The 22,150-nt window shown below is 41.2% G+C and overlaps 1 non-coding gene across 1 annotated transcript; it reads left to right on the top strand.

The window, feature by feature from the left end:
- The first annotated feature begins 9,647 nt into the window (after positions 1–9,647).
- On the top strand, positions 9,648–9,720 carry TRNAF-GAA (transfer RNA phenylalanine (anticodon GAA)). The gene has a single exon. It is a non-coding gene; the product is annotated as a tRNA-Phe (tRNA).
- Positions 9,721–22,150: the final 12,430 nt, after the last annotated feature.

The raw sequence follows: 22,150 nt of genomic DNA, 5'->3' as shown, positions 1-22,150 counted from the left end.
CAGCACAAGATATGTCCTCTCTCTCTTCTTGATCAAATGACAGAAAAAGTGGGGCTTTGTTTTTTCATCATTTTGGACCAAGAGAAGGAAAACTAGAGACAATCCATTACATCATTAAAAGTAATTTTATAGGAACATAATATAACGCAGAAAGTGTTACAAAAGAGTGCAGATTTTGGGAAAGACTGAGGAGTGTGGTGGAGGAGTACAAGAGATGTATACATGTCAGCCGTTCAGGTAAGTTACCTGTGGTGCCATTTCTTCACAAAGAATCTCCTATCTTTCCCTCAATGTCAAACCATATACATGCCATCTTACCTCTGAGCTTGCCCCTTCTCTTCTCCTCAGTCAGTCTTCCAGGACCTCTTCAGAGAGGTGCTCATGGTGCTTACTAAACTCATAGCAACTTCTATTTTCTATCCCTTGTTTGCTCTTTCCTTGAAGTTCCTTTCAGCTGTTTTTGGCATTTTCTAGTCTCTCCTCTTAGAACACTAGCATGATTCAGTCATTCCCATTTTAAAGCACCTAACCTTCAACTATAATTGGGTCTCCCACTTCATTTCCTAGTAGACTTCTTGCCTATTTCTATCCCTCACTGGCATTTTTCTGAACTTGTTCTAATCAAGATGAATGACAGTCTTAATCAGGTCACAGAAACACCACTCTGCTCTCACTGCTATGTCCAATACTTGCATCATACATGATCATGCTGATACTCTTGAAGTTTCATCTTTTAGCAGTCCTTCTTCTCCTCTCACTTTTTGAGGTAAAGCTTTGACATTGCCTTAGGTAGACAATCCTCATAAATTCTGGCTAGGCTCCATAGACATGATTACTTTGGCCTAAATTTTTCTCTCTCATAGCACTTTCCCAGCTGCAAGCTCACAGTTTGTCAGCAGAGAGGGGATCTGAGTCAGAGATCCATCCCTCCACCCTTTGGGTCAATAAAATAAATTTATCTGCATTCAGAAGTGTTTGGCCAGCTTTGGCTCTTGTCTGAACACTGGCATAATTTATTCAAGCACAGGGTGATTATATTCAGAAATAAAAAACAAGGCTCTTAACTACGGATAAATAGTGTGGTAGTAATTTTACAAGAATTACAAAAATACCAAGAAAAAATTGCTGATGGAATAAGCAGTAGTGTGAATCAGCACCTGAGTGATAGCAAATTTCCAGAAAATCTTGAGGTCTGCTAGTGGGAGGGAATAAGAGCTAGTAGGAGGGAATAAGAGTAGGAGGTTGCAAGGCAGGACTATTCTCAACATTTCGGTTCCAGCCTTAGCAGGAGACAAAATTATCCAGTGTCTCAATGTACAATTTCCTGTGCCTCATAATATAAAATCATTGAACAAAATCTTTCCTACTTGACAGTCACTTTAATAAAAAGTACAACTTCAGAAAAACCCATCATCTTAATTTGTGCAGAAAACAAGTCTTAAGACGTGTTTCAGTGGCTTAACTGAAAGATCAAAAGCAAAACAAAAAGCATCATGACAGAGTTAAAAACTGCTCAGGCTATGAAGCCTCCTACAATGTCTCATCCTCACCTGGAGCAGAAGCTGTCCACTCTGGGGGAGTGGACAAAAATCAAAGGAGCCAAAAAATCAATGCCAACACATCCCTAACCATGGAATGATAGAAAAATAATTTAAGACACGGCTTCTCTGACTCTGCAAAGTAAAGGAAGTTCTCTTTATTAGACTTAGGAAAATACACAGATACCTGTACTTTTGTTAAGCACTCCTATATCAAAACCCAGATGAAATGGGTCTTGTGAAGATCTACAGTGATGGAAAACCCTTTTAATCCATTTCCTGATGTTATCAGAGAAAATGGATAACTGAAACTGGATCTCTATATGTTCTAGAAAGCAGCAAGAACAATTAAAAAGTCTGGAACTGCAAGGTAATAATCTCAAAAAATCAGGTTGTAACTCCAAATTAATTCATGGCAAGGTACTGGCTAGCTATTACTGGGAAGTTGTTCTTCAAAGGGCCTTCCGGAATCCAGTGTATAGAATAAAAATAACATCTATCTGTGTCTTTTGTACAACAAAATGAAGTGGCCATCACAATTTCTCCAAGAGACAGAATGTGACATGGGTACAGGACTGCAAAATAGGCACCTTCAAACTCTGATCCATGGGCAGTTTTTTGCAATTTTACCTGGGAATGTACTGTGTACTTTGAGGATGACACACTGTCAGTACCAGCCTTTGCCACACTGGCACCTCCTGTAGCTAAATATGAGCTCAGAGAGGCTTCACTTTAGCTACTTGAAAGCTCACAACAAAGCAATGCCAATGATAAATAAATTATTCGTTGAATTTTCTTTTCATTTGCTAGTGCTACGACTGCCAATCACTCCAAGCTTGGAAACATTCCTCACTTGCAATTTTAGACCAGCTTCACCACTGACATAACAGAGCACTGATTGCATTTTGGTCTTTTTGGTTAACAGCACATCTTAATTTTCCTCCAAGATATCCCCAAAATACTTCATGCTTTCTGACCAATAGGATTATTGTGAAAAATAAAAGTAATTTTGACTTGGGTTCAACAATACTCCAGATGTGAAATAAGCCAGGAACTTATATGAGACAAATACAAACCTACTAATTTAATTCAGCCACACAACAGAATACCTAGGTATCATTTATGACACATTTAATTGTTACTCACATTATATGAAGCACTAAAGATATTTATAACAGTCACTGATTCATTCCATTTCTTTTAGATTCAATGCCTAAGAACATGAGAGGTTTCAAAGTGATGCAACCATCAAGATTTTAGACTTCTTTAGGAATTTGTTTTGCTAGAGGGTAGGCTATGTAAGCCTACACATTCAGTAGAAACTCCCACAAGTCAGGCTTGCGTGCAGACTCTGAAAGTCACGGTTTAAGAGTCTGAATAAAGATTGGAGCAATCACACAGACTCCCATGCTCCATTCATTACTTCCTTAGTATCGTAGCCACAGTCTAAGAATTCATATAAAGAAGCTGTCAGAGGAATTTGTGTCAATTTTCCCTTTCTTTGTTTTTCTAGCACTAGGACTCCAAGAGAAAGGACCTGAACTATATCTGAGACTACCTATAACTATATTGAGAGCTCATTCCTGTTCCCATGTAAGGAGTAAGGTATTTTTAGTTGTCTTCATGGAAGCTGAGCTAGATTCTGTCCACTCTTATTTTCCTCTTCCCCTTGGTCATTTGGCAGCTCACTTAACCTCTCAGAAGCTGCCATCAGATGCTACAGGTGAAGGGGAAATGTCACCTTTCTGAGTAAAGTCTCTCAACACAACACTCTGGTGGACCTGTGAAAACCTGTCTCATCACTAATGGCTCATTCTGTCATGTACCAGGGTAGCATCTCACATTTTAGATTAGAACAGACTGTTGCAGATGGAAGAGACCTATGGTGATCATCTGGGCTGACCAAAAGTTAAAGTATGGTCCAGATGCCTCTTAAACACTGAAAGGCTTGGAGAATCAACCACCTCTCTAGGAAGCCTGTTTCAGTTTTTGATTACCCTCTCACCAAAGAAATGCTTCCTAATCTTGACTGAACTGTATAAACTTTGTGCTGTCCAGAGATTTAAATGTTCTGATATGCTTACACATCTGCTAGCTTTAAAATATATTTTCAAAGACACCTCAAAACACCCCTTCAAAATGCAAGAGATTTAAAGAGATCATAGCAAATTCAAAAAAATATGAACACAAAAATGCCACAGGGCAGAACACAGCCATGTTCTCAGAAGCTTGTCTAGGACTTCCTAATAGCAAATGAAAGGCAATTCAGAAGTGTAGCAACGCTTCAGCACGTGAAGAACTGAAATGCCTCTCCCTCTGTACCCGAGTTACACTGAGAGGAAGGACTGTTTAAATACCAAAGCTGGCTCAGATGCACAACATTCTGAAAGTGATCTGAGCCCTCTAGTGATGGAGAAAAATAGTGAACTGGCCACTCCTTCAAGTAAGAAAAAGTTTCTCATTAGACTTAAAGATGAAACAAAGACAGCACTTCTCCAAATCCTTATGCAAGTTACATCCTGGTATTTTCCTTATACTAAAATGTAAGGCTTATGTTTACATCTGAGCCATATGTGAATAATACAGGATTTTATTTTGGCCTTGGACATTTTTTCCTTTTTGGGAAGTGCTATGACCCTAGTACTACACTAACTGTGAAATCCACTAACAGATTCTGAATTGTTAGCTCTTTTCCAGTGATATTCTATGTCATCTCCCACAACTGAACTGAAGTTTTATAAAAGGAACTAACTGAAGATGAGAGCTGACCACGAAGACTTAAAAACACTGTAACACACAGATTAACAACCTGGTATTTTTCTTCTCACCTCATTTTCCAGCTCATGTAAGTAACCTTACACTCACAGTATTGATCTCGGCCAAAATGAAGAAGGTTTGGTTGCATTTTGAATGTTTTGAGCAAAAAAACCTCCGTCCACAAGCTTCTATCAATCTTCAGCATTATACATCACCTCAGACGAAAACATATGGTAAATTTTTCTCTGTAGGAAAGACTGCAGGTTTAGGGTGGCCCAGTCAGCATTCATAGGCCCAAATCAAGCTTGGGAACCCAGCAACCCAGAGGGCACAGCTGGACACCCAGGCTGGCCACCACTGAGCCACAGCAAGCTGTGCCTGCCACAGGGACACCTCAGCAGCATCCCACATTTCAGTTACATTTGCAGGTTGGTGGGAGGGGTCCCCAAGAAGATGTTCTAATGCTTGTTAAGTGGCCTCATTTCTCATGGCAGCCACCACACCAGGCCTCCCTTATTTTAGAACCTTATTTTAACTCTGATGTACAACTTGAGGCCATGATTTTTCCAAAGGTAGGAGAATCCATTTTCTTTTACTGCAGAGAGCCCAGGTCATGAATACTCCCTTTAGAAAACCTGCTTCTTGAAAACAAGTGTTGAGATACAGCTCCTTGGTGAAAACCCCGGCTCCACGCATGGGAAAATGGTGCTTTGTCTCACACCCAGGCCCCCCCGAGTGCCTCCAAGATTAGCATTAGCTGAAGGCTTTTTAGTAACTCAGTTTTGGAGTCAAGTACCTACTGCTGAGGTCTCACTTAAGCATTCCTTTTAATCCATCCCAAAGTGATTAGCAGCACACATTTGAAGAGAAGTCAGCAGACTCCCACTCCAAAGAATTCTGAAAATCCCTATGTGAGACCTCAAAAAGAGACAAGATAAAAATATTTGAGATAAGGTGGGGGAAAGAATTGGACCAAAAAACATTGCTAGCAACAACTTAATTAATACAGGAGTAACAATTAAGATTAAATTTTGATACACAGATGTAGAGCTTGTGGTGATATTCTTAGTTAATTCACAGAATACAAATAAACTAGGTGTACACCAGAAATACTGACCCTTTGAATTACTTTGCATTATTTGAAGACTAACCTATATAAAACAGGCTTTGGTTAGACACTCTAAATTGTCATTCTACATTCTTTTTAGAGCACCCCAGAGGACAACTTCATGTGTGTAAACAAACACTCCTCGATAGTCCATGCTGATACTAATAGGAGCCCCCATTAGCCACCTGGAAAAAGATAATGATTACCTATTTATACTAGACCTCATTTATTAGCAGCACTGCTAATATAAACAGTTAAGTGCTAAGCACTAAAACAAAAACAAAAAAAGAAGGAAGAAGATGGCCAGCATGTGAGAGGGACTGTAAGCTGTGCCTGTTACCACAAAGAAGGGCTGCAACAAAATAGGACATTAAATTAGTTTCAAGAGACTGCACTGGTGCATGAAATTATTTCTTATGGTGCGCTGCATAGATCCATCCCCTGTGGGAATGCAAGCCTCAAACAGAGATACAGCCACAGAAAAAGGCCTGCTCACGGGGGTTGCTTGAATAAAGATGCCTGAAGACACAGGGCATTTGAATTTCACTAACTGCTTTATTCCTGAAACACCAGTTTAAAATACTAATAGTGGTCAAGTTTAGATCACACCCCATGAATAATTGTCGGGATTTCTTTTTTGCAGAACTGAGTTCATGGCTAGATTTCCAATATTATTAGAACTTGAAACCACTTTCCATAGTGCTATTGCACTCATGAGTCAGGCAAAACAATATTTTCTCCACAGCCATAAAGCTGAAACAAAATGAAAGCATATCAAGAGGGAAAGAACATATTAAACCCACCTCCTAGAAAGCATTATGAATTAAGATTTTACATAGTCTTATTAGAAGAAAACCTGCGTCCATGCCTTCTTCTGGATGCCAGCTGCTCTCGCTGCATAGGAAATATCCTCTGGGGAGAAGTAGGCAGCTGCTTACAGAAACAGTCTCTGCTGAGGTTGGGACAGTGACCACCACCAATATCTTTCTGCAACAGCCAAACCACAGCTTACAGGACCAAGTAAAGCTGCAAGCCCAAGGGATGACTGCAGTGACAGGCGAAGCAATTCAGGCCAGGGAACACAGGAGGCTCCACTCCCCATCCTTCCACAACACACAGCCTCAGCCACACCAGCCTGAGATTTATTCTTATTCTCTACTGTTAGTTAGGACAGTAACAAGTCCCAAACACAAAACTGGCAGGAGAGATGGTGTTTGCAGGGGGGTAGCACCTTGAAAATAAGTGAGTGCAGCCAGATATGGAGCAGACCTGTGCAGGTACCTTTGATGGCACAGGACTACGCTTGATCTTACACACACCTGGACACCTGCATGCCTGGTACAAACGTGCCCTTGCCTTTACTGCTGGCCTGAACCCTTGGTGTGCCAACATATAATTCTCTACCATTTCCAGTACTGTGATCTCCAGGCAACAGTTGATATCATTCTCCTCATTAGAGCCATTTTCAGCAGTGCCATGTACTGTCCTTTTTCTCTGCCATTTACAGATATGAACAACACCTTTTTGACACATATAAACATAACATCCTAAATAACCAGATATTAATAACTGTTATTTCTAGGATTGGTTGTCAATATTTAACAAGAAATGTTACTCATCAAATAAAGCAGGAAGAGAGGGTTTAAGCTTTTCTCCAAACAAAGTGGAATATGCTGGCAGATAACCCAAGATACCTTCCTTTTTTCCTGATTTTCCAATTCAATAGAAGGTTAAAAGTGCCTGCAGGACAGTTGTTGATCAAATTTAAATCAAAGTGTCAAACAAGACATATAGAGAACAACATCACACAGTCCACCATACCAGGAGCTAAAACTTCACATTGTCCTGATGTGGTTAGATAGGGAAAGTCGATAGGAAGATCTCGCGATGTACGAGAAGATAGGGCCCCTCTTTCTCCAAAGTTCTATAACCCATAATATCACGGTGATGATGTAATCGTTACTCGGTCATATAAAACATTGCACACCGGAAATAAACGCTCTTCACCGTCCACCACATTGGTGTTTGCGTGTGATTAGCCTGACAGGCCTGTAAGTTTAGCTGTCATGTCGCCCACGAACCGGGTCGCTACACCTCATCTGAGGCAACATAGTGGTGCCGAAACCCGGGGCCGCTCCCTGATACACGGGTTCGAGCGGCTGGATTTTGGGAGTCTCGCCAGATGCTGAGGGACAGCTGGAGCGGCAGGACCAACTTCAGCGGGGAGGACGCTCCCGTACCACCGTGATGCAGTCGCTCAGCAAGGTAGTTTCGCAGCTGCATAAGCAGTGGAGTATAGACTGCAAATCAATGGACTTTGAATGCACAGTTGCCAGATTACTAGAATTATGTGTTATTGATGATCCCATAGGTATATTACACCCAGATTGCTGGGTTAGGTGTACTAAGGCACTCATGGATGACGTGTTGTGCTTTAAGTCCAGCAAGTGCCTTAAAAGCTGGGCAAGAGTTATGCAAGCGCTGCGAAAAGCACTTCAAGAGCAGGAAACTTGGAAGGCAGCTCAAAGCTGTTTAAAGGTTACACCGCGGGTGGGGGTAGGAGCTGCCACTCAGACCACGTTCATTGACTGCCCCGCCGATTCTAACTGGCCATCCAATGATGACGGGCGACCCGAGTCGCCGTCTCGCCTGCCCGGTCCTAACGCGGGTTTAGCCGCGGAACATAATTTGCCGCCGGAGGGTGCTGATGCCACGGAGCCGCGGGGCGCGCCCGACACCGCGGGCCCTGGAGATGTCAGGGAAAGGCCTCCACCATACGCACCGCGAAATGGCGCTGGGGAGAGGAGCAAGGGGAGGAGCGAAGGGCGCCTAATGCGCGCGGACATACGCGATCGGAAGCCTAAGGGGAGGTGGGAGGATAGCGCCGATTGTAAAGGGGAGGAGAGCTCACAGTCCAATCAGGGATCGTGCCCTAGAGTATCTCCTTGTAAGGAGAAGAACCCGCTGGAAGGAAGGCGGAGAAAGGGAGGGGAAAAACCCGTCCCTGGGAAAGGGAGAGGGCGGAGTCCCACCAAAAAGCATCGCAGCCCAGAAGCCCACTACCACTTGGCTTCCTCCACCGATTCAGAAGGGGACTGGGGCCACCGACGGCACGCGCGGGAGACAGAGCGGCACACATTTAAACATGCATCCAGCTCAAGCTCTGACTCAGACTCAAACTTTGAAAACATGCAAATAAATTTCATTAAGCCTAAAAGATCTATGACATCATTCCCACAAGAATCTATGCCACTCACAGACTGGAAGGAGATCCAAATGGCATGTGCTGAGTGGGCTTCTCCCACAGTGCTAGCATTTCCTGTGAGAGAAGTGAATGGTCAAAAGACCTATTCCCCAGTTAGCCCCAAGGATGTGCAAGCAATTGTTAAAGCCATTTCTGAGAGAGGAATAAATTCTGCTATGGTTTCTACTTTAATTGATGGTGTCTTTGGTAACGACGACATGTTGCCTTTTGATATCAAACAAACATGCAGGATTATTTTTGATGGCGCTGGAATGATAGTATTTAGGCAAGAGTGGGAAGACAATTGCGCAAAAGAGCTAGCAAAAATAGCAGGGGACAACCATCCGCTACAGGGGTCCAGCTTACAACGACTGACAGGCAGGGATCCAACAATGGTCACACCTCAAGCTCAAGCCCAAAACTTGAGAGCCCCAGAGGTCGCAGTCACAACTTGTGCGCCCCAAGAAGCCATTCGTACGGTCTGCAGGGTAGTTGCCAAACCTGCCCCATGGCCTGCAATGAGGCAGAAAGAGAGCAAAAGTTTTACTAAATTTGTAGACTGGCTCCAAGCTGCCGTAGATGCTTCCAACCTGCCGGCAGACGCCAAAGGCCCAGTCGTCGCCGACTGCCTGCACCAGCAATGCAATCTAGCCACCAAAGAAATTTTGCACTCACTGCCACCCAACTCGAGTACTGTGGCGATGATTAAACATGTGGCAAGAGAGGAACACCTAGGTTCAGTCCACACCGCTGTAGCAGAGGTCATGGCTGTTCAGAGCCAAAAATCAATAAAGCCTGTGTTGTATAACTTAACTAATGAAACCTCAGTTTCTTTTGACAGGTCTACCACTGTAATCCTCCACGTCGACCTCGCTTCTCGTCCTTGACATGGACATCAGCAGTTTCACAACAGCGTCTGTGCTTTTGTGCTTTCCTGTTTCTAAGCCTGCCTCATGTTGGACAGGGAGAACTGGATGCGTTATCCCAGTGTCATTAGGCAGCCGAAATAGCTCAGTTGGGAGAGCGTTAGACTGAAGATCTAAAGGTCCCTGGCTCGATCCCAAGTTTCGGCAGAGCTACAGCAAAGACTTGAACAGCGTAGCCAACAACGCTCTCAACAGAACTGGTTTAGTTCAATGTTCAGCCAATCCCCATGGATTATTACCCTCATTTCCACGTTAGCAGGACCAGTTATTGTTGTTGTGTTCGTGCTTATTTTTGGTCCTTGCCTCCTTAATAAGTTAGCCCAGTTTATAAAAACCCGTTTAGATAAGATTGACATTTTATATTTAGAACAGAGACAGTTAACCTGAGTTTGCATGATAGTTCGTACTAATACACCGCGGTTACGTTTAATGTTCATTACTAACAAGTTCACGGTTTGTTGTTAATTGCATAAGTCATTCAGTTATAAAGTTCTGTTCATGGAGAGAGGGGGAGATGATGTGGTTAGATAGGGAAAGCTGATCGGAAGATCTCGTGATGTACGAGAAGATAGGGCCCCTCTTTCTCCAAAGTTCTATAACCCATAATGTCACGGTGATGACGTAATCGTAACTCGGTCATATAAAACCTTGCACACCGGAAATAAACGCTCTTCACCGTCCATCACATTGGTGTTCACATGTGATTAGCCCAACAGGCCTGTAAGTTAGCCACCGTGTCACTCATGAACCGGGTCACTACGCCTCATCTGAGGCAACATTGTCCCTTGAGTCCTCACATAAATTCTGGCCAGTTCATAACTACTGGTGCAGTAATGGTCTTAGCTATCTTGATGTCACTTCTCTGTGTAATGTATTATCTCAGTGAAGCTCAGGCCACTCCAAGGAGGAAAATACCCAAGTGGGATCTATGCTGGTAGAGTAAAAGTTAGATTGAGGGCAGCCCTAAGGCCAAGCTTGAATAGTAGATGTTCTGATGCCCTTGCCCTTACATTTTTTTCATGGCTGAGTAGGGCACAGCAGTAGCCTAAGGGCTGGGTAGCTGAGGGGGTTCGGTCTAGATAATCCTTTGGGTGAGAAACTTGTTTGAATGGATTAAGGAACAAGCCAGCAGAGCATTACTATCCTCTCACAGTCAGTCAGAAATTGTCCAACAGCAAATAGAGTCCAGCGAAAAAGACTTCACAAATGTGAAACCAACTACTGGAAGAGTGGAAGGCTCTTTGTAGCACCAGAGATATATATGGGGTGGTCTGAAATGTTATGTAGAGTTTGGAACACATGTTCAATCTGATGAAGACTCAGGATTTGGGCCATATAGGACTGCCTTCCCAAATCTACAAAAACTGAGTGAGAAAAGGTAAAATTCAGGATTAAATCCACCTGTTAATGCAGATAAAGTTGATGACTCAAATCGCAGGATTGTAAAGTGATGAAATAGAGAGGCACCAGTTGCACTAATCATTCTGAACCCTCTTATCTCTTCAGATTGATGTATGAAAACACAACCATCTCCAGCAAGGCTAGGCCTTGGGAGGCCTTTCACCATTACATTTCATTTAAAAGCTTTATAATGCTAATTAATAAACTCATCCAGTTAATTACATTATATTACTTTTACTGAGATAAACCTCTTGTTTGCAAAGGAAGGTCTAGGAAGATAGCAGTATTAAGTGACAAGTATGAGAGATTAATTTGCAAAATATTCCTTAATGTCTGATAAACTTTTAGACACCAAGGCTTGCTAGACAGTGACTCAAATTAAGTTCAGCTTGGATATTTGCCAGGTAAAGGCTCCATATTATCTAAAAGTCCTTTTTCCAAACTGGAACTAGATGCGATTCAATTCTTCTTCCAGTGAAGCACAGAAAACTTTTGCTGAGCATGGTTGATTAAATAAGGTTTTTATTTATTTATTTATTTTAAAACAGTTTTGTATTTTGACTTCTTTCTTCATATGCATGTGGCCAATGACTTACAGAAGAGTAAGCATGTGTTACCTTGCCAGGAAAGTGGGAAGGAGACAACTTGTGATAGGGCCTGAACCTGCCTGCATTTAAATCTATTGCAAAACTCAAAAACTCAATGGAAGGGTTTATACTAACCAACCTCCTATTCACCACAAATGAATGAATGAATTCACACAGATGAACACAAAGGATACTGGCACAAAATTATTTGAATGTTACTACTGCCCCCAGGAACTCAATGCTGTTAATGCTGGATGTCCTATAGCGCATACACAAAAAGCTCATAAAATGCATAACAGAACACATTAAATGACTCCACTAATGGGTCTGTCCCTGAACAGTGTCACAATTTATTTTTAAATTCAAGCCAAATTGAAGTTGTCCATATAGATGGAATTCAGAGGACCTGGAAGAGATTTCATTTTTTCTATTGCTAAAGACAAAACTTCCGAGCCTCTCAGTGACATTGGAGAGGAAAGTAGAATCATTCTAGTGGTACTACAGTATTTCACAAAAAGTTGAAACCTGATGGTATTCTGCAAGAGAAAAGTAGAAAAGTATTTACTAACATATTTTTAATTGGGAATTTGACCAAAGTTATAAACAGCATATAATATTAATCAACATTAATTATTTTTTCATTATAGCAGGTTATTCTCTAAGATGTTTAATTTACAGCATTTTGACAGCACCAAGAGCAGGTGTAGAACCAAAAATGGTACTGCTTATGTTGGAAGAAAATATCAGTTTATCTTACATTGCTCCTTGCAAGAATGGATGTCAATACTTCTTCCATAAGTGAGTCTGCATATAAGAACTTAATCCTGGAAGGACTGACCTCACCTCTCTGGTTTTCACCCTGGAAAGAGACTCTTTATTTATTTCTTTAAAACAAACAACCAAAACCTCAGAAACAAAAGTAAGAAAGCAGACAAAATGTGATGTGATGAAAACCAATGAAAAATACCTGCTTATACAATTGTTTAAACAGAATTTTTTATACAATTCTATGAAAAATAACTATTACTGTTATTTACAAATATGTGTTGATACAGAGGGATGCTGAGCAATTTCATACAACAGGCAAGCATTAGGCTTTGGATAATCAATAAACATCAGGCTCCATTCAAAATTTAGGTTAGCATTAACAAAGACCAAGCAAACCTTTTGATAATACTGTTATGCAAAATGTGATGTATCCCTCAAGAAATCATGGAATTTTTTTTCTTCATGACAAGCTCTACTCTTTTGAGGTGAAGGTGATAAACTAGTTAAAAGCATAAAGCAGCCAGAGAACTGAAAGATATAAGCTTCTTCAAGAAGCTGTGAATCTTCAAGACGCTGTGTTAGAGCCTGTGCCAGCAGCTCTTGCCAAACACAAGCACAATTAACCAAAGTGAGTCTGCAAAAGTCTGCAGGGAAAATAAAAAGGGGCAGGAAGAAAAGGAAATGGGGAATGTTCATCAGATCTCATGTCTGAACTATGAGACAGCACAATATAGGGTGAGTCATGTAGCAGAGAGGAAAAAGCAAGACTGTTGAGCAAAATAGAACATGAGATGGTAAATGGATACAGAATCCAAGTACAGCTTTTTCATAAGAAAAACAGGTCAGTGAAGGCAAAGATCTTTTCAAAACCCTGAGGATGTATCACACAGAACATCAGGAAACAAGGCAGCTATGGGATTGCATGCCCAAGAGGAAAGCAAAGCTATAAAGAGGAGTTAACTGGTGAAAGGACAACAGCAGATGTTCTCCCTTAAGGATAGGAGTTTGCACGTCACTGACAACACTGTTGGGAGGGCTAAGGTTTGCTTGCAGGGGCAGGTGTTTGTTTGTGGGTGTGTGGGTGTGGGGAGGGCTGGGTGTGCTGACAGGCTTACTTGGTGGTCATACCATGTATCAAGAAAGAATGGTAGGAGGAACAGCCACAACAGCTATCTGTATATCCTTGAGTTATTAGTGCAAAGACAGAACTTTGCAGAGCTCAGTAGTAGTTACTTGGCATAAAGGGGGACAGAATCATGCAGCTGTAGACAAACCCCAAACCAACAAAACAAAACCCAAATCCACAGCACTGAACAGCTTTCCAACTAGCAAGACTAAAACCTCTTGGTACTGCTGATCTTAGGAGTGGCAACATCCAAACACAGGCTGAGGGAAATACATTATTAGGAAGAACTTTATCGGAACGGTGCAGCACAAAGTAGGAACAAAATAAATAGGAAAGCACCAAAAGCATGCAATTTCACAGGCATCTATCAGTGCTGATTCCCTCATGCCCTCTCCTTTCTGGTGGGTATCTTTTAGGCCAACACCTTCCCCACAAAAGCACAAGAAACAAGACCATGCAAGAAACACTCCTGACTGCAGTTTGCTTTACAAAAGCCAGGATATTTGTGCACAGCTTTATTCTGGGCATCTTCTCCTCTCAGGCAGAGGATACTCCAGCTGCCATTGATGTCCCATGTCACCACAGCACTGCATGACCTGCAGGAGCCCTAGGAGGGAGCAACAGCCTCGGGTTAGCTGGACCTGGTGTCTCCAGTTGCTCTGGGACTCTGGTGTGTGCACACTATATTGGCTGCACCCCATGTGGCAATGCAGCAGACCAGAGTGGGTTACATGGCTGGTGGCTGGTCACATTTCACCATTTCCCTTAAACAAATCTTGTTTGATGAAATCCTGCTTCCACAAAGAGTAGCAGGTTCAGCTTTTGTGTTTAACAGCTGCCTGTGCTTAAAACTCTGCCTGTTTATGGTAATGATGAAATGGTGAACCAAGGTGAAAGGGTTAAATTACAGAAGCCAACTAAACACCAACCCTTTTCTCCTTCATTGCTAACTTCTCCTCCTGCTGCTGCCCCTGCTCCTGAGCCAGGGGACCCACCACAGGTCCATGCTCCAAAGGTGCAACATGCCAGTTCTATACAGAATACAAAATGATGGCTAAAACGTGCAAGGTTCATGTAGACAGATTAGGGTTTAATAATCCAAAGAAGGCCAGGAAACTCCCCCAGAAGGTGGAGTAAGACTAAATCACAACATAAAAACAAAAAAACACTGAAAGACCCCACGCCCATTTGTTCTGAATTTGATATAAAGCAACATATTCTTGAAACTTTCCTGAGAAAGATCAGGAGTCACTTTTTGCCTGCAAGCATACAGCCCTCAACCCTTGTACATCTTGGAAAGCTGAGTAGAGGCTACTAGGGTGTCCAGCCCGAACCCAGCAATAAAAGTAGCAACAAATAAATAATCCTAAATGGAGGGACAGGTAGCGGAGCGAAAAAAAGAGATGCATCTATGTAGGCCTTCTCTGTTGCCCTTTAGTCTCCTTCATTTTCAAAGGACAGGATTTTCAAAGCAGTGTAATTTTAAAAAGCAACAGTTACTAGAGAGTCTGCACTAATTGGATGATGTCTCTCCAGAGGTTTTCCAGCACTGACATGGTGTTAGTATTCCTCTTAACCTTTCAATATCTTAAAGCAAGCTTAAGCTCCTAAGTGAGATAAAGTAAAATACCCATGAAACTACTAGTAGTTTCACTTAGTGCACTGCAATGCACTACCAATACTGGAGTATGTTTTTCTCTGACAAAGAAATCACAATCAAAGATCAAGAGATTTACTGAGAAACAGAACAAAAGTGAAACAAATAAGGATGAGAGGAAATAGGATGGTAGGGAAAATTTTTAGAGTACTGCTGACCCTCCTTTATGTAGGATATCGTGGTCCCCCCGGCATCCCTCTGTCAGTTCTGAGTGTGCTCTGCAGACAGGCCACAGCATGAGTCCATCATCATGGCATGCATGCAGCTTTGTGATCTTCTGCTATCCAGAAGCAAAATTTTAGATCTAATCAGCATTGCCTATCTTACAGAAATAATGAGAAAGAGTATGCCCATTCCATAACTGAATGTCATTCTGCAGTAGCTGCATTGGTCAATCTTATCTTCAGAATTATGAATCAGAGAGACAGATGCCTAGCCTGGGAAGTTTTCCACTTTCCTCAAAGAAAAAATGGCAAAACAGAGACTACTCAGCAGCGCTGGCTCTCAGAAGCCAGAACTATAAAAGTGCTACCAGCTGCACTGAAGATGATTTGAGTTTACTTTGTATAGGGATCAACTGCAGCAGAGAACATTTTGCTGGAGTTCTAGGGCCAGCCAGCTTCTTGATAACCAATAAATTAAAACGTCCTTTCTGACAGCCACTGCACAGACTTCTCAGCAGGGAAATCTTTGTTTTAACTGAATTTATTTCCTAGGCTCACAGGGGAAGGAGAAAGAGGACCTCTAACTTTAAATGTACCGTATAGCATGATGGTAAATTTATATTGACTGGTAGAAATGCATTATGGTCAGTGTTCCTCCACAGTTAGTTGCAGGTGTCTTCAGACCTACAAACATTCTGTCACGTCTTTCCCAGGGGCTCATAAAAGGAGAATGTTATCCCAAACCACACTGCCCCATCAAATACAAGGAAGCATTTCTAGCACTCAAGTTAACTAGAGAAATCCAATATTATCTGTGCCTGTATGTTTCATAAGTTTGTTATGAGTTTTTTTAAAAAACTAAAGCACCGAAACAACAACCAGAGAAAAAACCCCCACCAATTTGTAATAAAGCTATTCCTCATCAATTATGTGCTAGAGCACTACTCCACAGCAAATCTTCTAAACAAGAGTACAAATAGGTCTCAGATTTTTCTCGAGTTTATAGTTACAGAATTACCAGAATGTCTGAAGCAAACAAAAAATAATACACCATCTAAGAAAGCTTTTTTTGTTTTAGAAAGAAATGATGGGTCATGTAGTCTACACAGCTTTTTTGCAGGGCTCATCAAAGGTGCATGATGAATGAATAGACCCAAGAGCCACAAAAGTGTCTTCACCAGGTATGCCCTTCAGATCCCCCAGTGAAAAGGACCTCCACAGGCAAAAATACGTATTTCTGCTCACTGAAATAGAACTACAGCATTTTCAGTAAAATATATTTTAAACAGGCATAAGTTCTTAATTTCTTTTTCAATCCTGCATGTCAAGGGATCAAACATTGGATTATTTTGTGGAAACTCTTCCCCCAGTCTACATTCCAGCCAAACCATCAGTCTCTTCACATGCACTCCTTATGATTTGCCTAATCTAATACAGGCATGTGGAAATTTGTTGTCTATGTATAAGCTTGTCAACTTAGGCTATCTTTATCATCAAGAGGGAGAAACACGCATTTTCAGAAAAAAATTCATCTTACATGTACCTAAGTTAAAATTTATATACGAGCCTAACCTTCAGGTATAAAACATTTCGCAAGTATGGTTTTTTCCCAGGTTCAGAGTATACCAGTCAGAAACTAGTTATGGTCAGAGGTGAAAGCAAAGGCACATAACATTAGAAGAAAACAATTTTAAGAAGGTGGTGATTTTGAATTTAATAGCTCCTTTAAACTCATACAATGCTTGGGTCAAAATGATTTAACAACACTGCAAGGTCCTTAACCTTCTCAAGCAAAGAGAAGATAGGGAGTGACTCATCATTTAGCACCAGTTGGAATTAGATTATTCTAGCCTGAGATATTAATTCCTTACCCTATGAAAACAAACATATTCATGTTTGGAGTTCACCGTCATATTCTGCCTCCCTGTGAAACTTCACTAATAGCAATTCTAAAACAGTATTTCCCTACATGACTGCAAATTGGTTTCACTGCACATTTAAATGATGTGAATTTTCCCTTCATGATGGTTCCTTCAGTTCTCATTCAGAATAAGTAGCATCTGGTGTGGTACTTACTGGGGAACTGATGTCCTTTTTTAGTGAGTACCAGAAGAGACAGATACACAAAGCATGAGGAAATAGTGATTAACTTTCTGCTGCCCATGGTATCCCGGAGCTTAGCTGTATTTCATTTAATGATTATACACTCAAGCAAAGAGAACTGTGTATTGTTTATATAAGGACTTTGCTTCCTCTTAAACATGAGATGAGACACTTGATGTTACATCCCAACATAAGATGAAAGTAGAGAACTGATTAATCACTGTAAAGGAAATATCATTCTGGGAAAAAAAAATATTGTTCAGTGGCTCACTGTCACTTGTCATGCCTAGCCAGGAAGAGCTGGCAGGAATAAAACAGCTATCAAATAAGCCACATCAGCCTGAGCAAGCACTGAAGAGACGCAACAACCATCACAGCTTTTCAGACTGGGCAGAGGCAACAGAGATGCTGCTGACCCTTGTGAAACTCTGGTCTGGTGAGAAGAGCAGAAATTTCTCAGGAGAAATTCCTGAGCTTCAGACACTGTTCACATTTCATGCTTTAGTAGCAGGGGCTGCTTTCCCACCACAGCAGCTCCACACACAGCTCACACTCACAGTTCACTGCACCAATGAGGCCAGACCACTCACTGAATATTATCAGGGGTGTCTAAGGAGAGTACCCACCAGAACAGACATATTCATAGATTTAGTGTCATTCAACAAAGCTTGAGATCTCAGCCCCCAGGATTTTTCTCTTAATGATTTCCAAAACATCAATCTATAAAGTCTTTGTCTTTTTCTTGTAGAGAGCAAAGAATATTTTTATGTCCTCACCAAGAGCAGAAAAGGTTTACAGGAATGAACAAATGAGCCCCGACACCTCACCATTTCAAAGTACACATGGGACCACACCTTACTGCACAACAGCAGCAGAGGATTAGCATCAACATTAATAGCCAGCACTGTGACTAGAAGTGACTGTACTAACATAACAGTATTGAAATTAAACCATTTACCAGCAGCTAAGCTAACTCAGGTATCTTTATGTCACGTTCCTGTTGCTGCAAAGGAAAACATCTAGCAATGTGAGAGCTAATGAGACAAAAGTTGTTCCTGCTCACACCGTATTATCTCAGCCTTCTGCAATTTCATCCAGCTGTAAAGAAAGAACTCAAAAATCATGGCTCATTGAATCAGCTACAGAGGAAGGAGAATGAATGGACCCTTCCCCACTCAATCATGACTATTTGCAGAGGAAATTGTGCTAAAATAGGCATTTATCAGATACCTCCAGCTGGGCAAGATCCTGCTGCACCAATCCACGAAAACAGGCACCCACTGGCATGGAGCTGATCCAGAAAATCCTTTCCCTAACTCTGCCAACAGAATCTACTTTCTTTCCCCTTTGGTTTTAAACTCACTCTAATCTCTCCTGTCTCAGGCTGGTTTGGCCTACCCACTGGGCAGCCTCCCAGGAAGCAGGATCTCCTCCTCATGTCCACCGTCTTCAGACTGGAGGCTCCAGATTGTGATGCAGTCTCCCAGCGTGGCTCTGGGATCTTTTTTACAATCTTCTGTGATTAGCACAAAATATGCTCTTCTGAGTGACTGTTGTTCCATCCACCTCCTCTATAGTTAACACTGTTGTTGTTGGTGAAGATGAATAGATCACATGGACACAGCTCGAGGTGGTGAAAGGAAGAGTAAGTTTATTTTTTTTCTCAGGATTTATAGGTTTCTGACCACGGCCAGGGGTTGGATGGTCAGGATAACACTTTCCCACTGCACTGGCCATGAGAGATGTCCATCACAAGACGTGTAACAGAAGGAATGTATCTCTATGTTTATAGTTACTGTCTTGGGAAAGTCTTAGAAAACTATGTCAGTAAGCTCAGAAGCTGAGTTTTCAGGGCGACACACCATCTCGAGAGTGTTTGCTATAATATGTACAGCTCAGGCTTTTGTGTAGCTACTTCCTTTCTCTCACATCAATTCATTTTTTGATTGTTGTAATTTTGTTAATTTTTCCTATAAACTTCCATCCTCACCTACAATTTAATTTAGGCTTTAAATTAGTGAGTTTAGTCAATTTATGGTAAGACTTTTTCTGTTTCATATAACATCTGTTTACCAGAAAAAATTAAACTACTTGCTGGTTGCATTCTTCTGTGCCAAGACTGTGCTCAATAAAGCATTTCACCCCTGCCTATCCCACTGGTTTAATATTTTACATCAGACCAAGTGTCAGCTCTCCAGTCTGTGTCAATGCAGTTCACCTACTTGGCTAACATGCTTTTTTACCTGGTTGTATGACCTGTGTTAAGAAGCATAATGGCTAAGAAGCAGCAAGCAGCAAAGCACAGGTGGCTTGAATGTCACAATCCCTAAAAAAGTTGTTTCATAAAAGTTTTAAACTGTCAGTTAGTCAAACACAAAATTTAAAAAATAAGAGCTTTGAGTAATTTATTGCTTTACGAAAGGATCTCTGCCTTTAAAGAGGGCTTCACTCACACACATCCTCACTTAGGTACCTGAGCTCTTCTGGGCAAGAACATTACACTTTGTTCAGAAAATTTAATTTTGTTTTCATTAATAAATACATGTGAATAAGAAAAATGTAGATGTAGAAGTGCATTCTCCTTAAATGTGTCATTTGTTCCATATAACACTTTGACATCATTGCTAAAACATTGCTTTTTCTTCATTAAAATAATTATTCAAAAAAAGCCTATCCTTACAACTAACAAAGTACATCTTCACTCTAACTTGAACTGGAAAGAGTAAAATTGTATGGACTGAAGTAAAGCAAGTGACACTCATTTACTGTTGTGGCTTTCAGCACAAGCCTCAAGTCCACATCTTTCATCAGGAACAAAAGAGGGATAGCTTCTTTCACCTGAACACCACTTGTTTCACTGCAACATGCCGCAGAAAAGCTACTAAGTTTTATGACACATGTGAAAAACAGAGAGATAATTGATGAAAATAGTCTGTTTAATAAGTATTCTGCTGCCAAATGATGTGACTAATGCAGTGCTAGGAGAAAAACAACCTGGCACACTGAGAACATTCAGTTCACACAAGGCCTAGAAAATCTCTTGAAGTGATCCAGTTCTATGCTTCAAAATTTGCTTTAGTTTTTGAGGTACCCTGCTAGAAAGAAAGATTAATCATTCGTACCATCATATTACTGCAGCACAAAGAAGACAGCACAATAGTGGACCTGCTGAGGAGATCATGACAATTTACCCAATGCCAGTTCCTTGGCCACAGTTGGCCTGATTCCACATTCAAAATCGAGCCTATCCAAAGTAAAGCAAGCACAAGCAGAAAGGGGAGCTCTTCTCCAAGTCATTAAAAGCATGATTTCTTCAAACTTAGAAATCTACCCTTATAGCATTCTAAAAAAATATTTTTGTCATTAGGGTTGGGTAGGGAAGTTAAGTCTATCTCCAGCCTGAAGCAGAGAGCCTATCTCTAAAACAGAAATGTCCTATTTTGCACTGGGAAAAAAGTTGTTTACTTTCAGAAAACCCTAGAGGAATGTGTGATTCATTGGTTGTTTACTTTAACAAATTTTTAAACCGCTAGAGATGCATCTATTGCTAATTCAAAAGTTGGCACAATTAATGCAAACATTTGTTCCACAGTAGTATAGATTAATGGGAAGGGGGGAGGGGGGAAGTCAAAGCATTATGAAGAAGCAAATATTTTCTGATAATCTGACACTTAACTGTCCTTATTTTTGAAGTGTGTTTTGCATAACATTTGAAAGGTAACAGAAATCACCACTTTTGTGTAGGCAGCAAGTTTAGGCAGAGAGATGTGATTTGGGAAATTTGTAAGGCAAGAGCAAAATTTTGTTTTACTTAGAAGTAATTTTGAATTGCCTGAAATATACCATTTCTATTAATATGGAAATAACTACACATTTTTCAGTCTCTGAAAAGGGTAAGTTTCACCACTGAGTTCAAAGGACCAGGCTTTTCTGTTCATAGGAGTTTTAGAATCTTATTTTAGAACATTATTTTGTCTCATCCACTTGTAAAGATTTAGAGTCACCACAACAACTCGTCCACAGCTCTGCTGCTGTAAGTTACTGCCTGTTCTGCCTACCAGCAAGAATACTTCTGTTTCTGGATGGGGTACTGCATGGCTACTGAAAAGAGCACATCAAACACACCATCATTGGGAAAGGCCCCCATGGCCCAGATCCCACCTTTGGCACAGGGATGGGATGTGGTGGGTCAGTGTGACATGGCCAGGACACGGCACTGACTGACCCCCTAGCAGTCCAGGCTCTTCAGTCCAACGCCTGACACCTTCCCAGTCAGCTGCAGTGGATTAACTGGATCTTCTCCTTCACTGCACAGAAATAAATGCCATCTTCCAAGGAAATGCTCATTCGGTTGGTGGCTATGTTGTCATTCAGGGGAGAACTGGGGAGGAAGCTGAGATTTTTTTAGCTCAGAAATCCTCCCTAGGCCAGGGAACAACCAACCTAAACAGCCATTTGTAATTTTTCAAGAAATCTTTTTAAGCTTTTATTAGGAACTGCACATCTTTAAAAAGACTTTATAAAGACCAACCAAGTTAAAAATAAACATGTCATACAAAAAATAATAATGAAGACAACAGAGAGCAAGAAAAAAAACTTTACTATAAAGATACAGGAGTCAGGGAAGAATCTGAAACAAATTTGGAACTGTAGCTGGCAGTGTTAGATCTCAAGAAGCTTTTTCTCAAAGTATAGAAGGGGACTCAGCCAAGGATGAAGAAAGATCATTTCAGAAAGGAATGAGAAATACAGCCACAAAGGATGGAAAAGC

Source organism: Pseudopodoces humilis, chromosome 15, assembly GCF_049639895.1.
Source record: "Pseudopodoces humilis isolate 2021_Gansu_Grassland_sample_001 chromosome 15, ASM4963989v1, whole genome shotgun sequence".
NCBI lineage: Eukaryota > Metazoa > Chordata > Aves > Passeriformes > Paridae > Pseudopodoces > Pseudopodoces humilis.
This window is presented reverse-complemented; position numbering and strand designations above follow the sequence as displayed.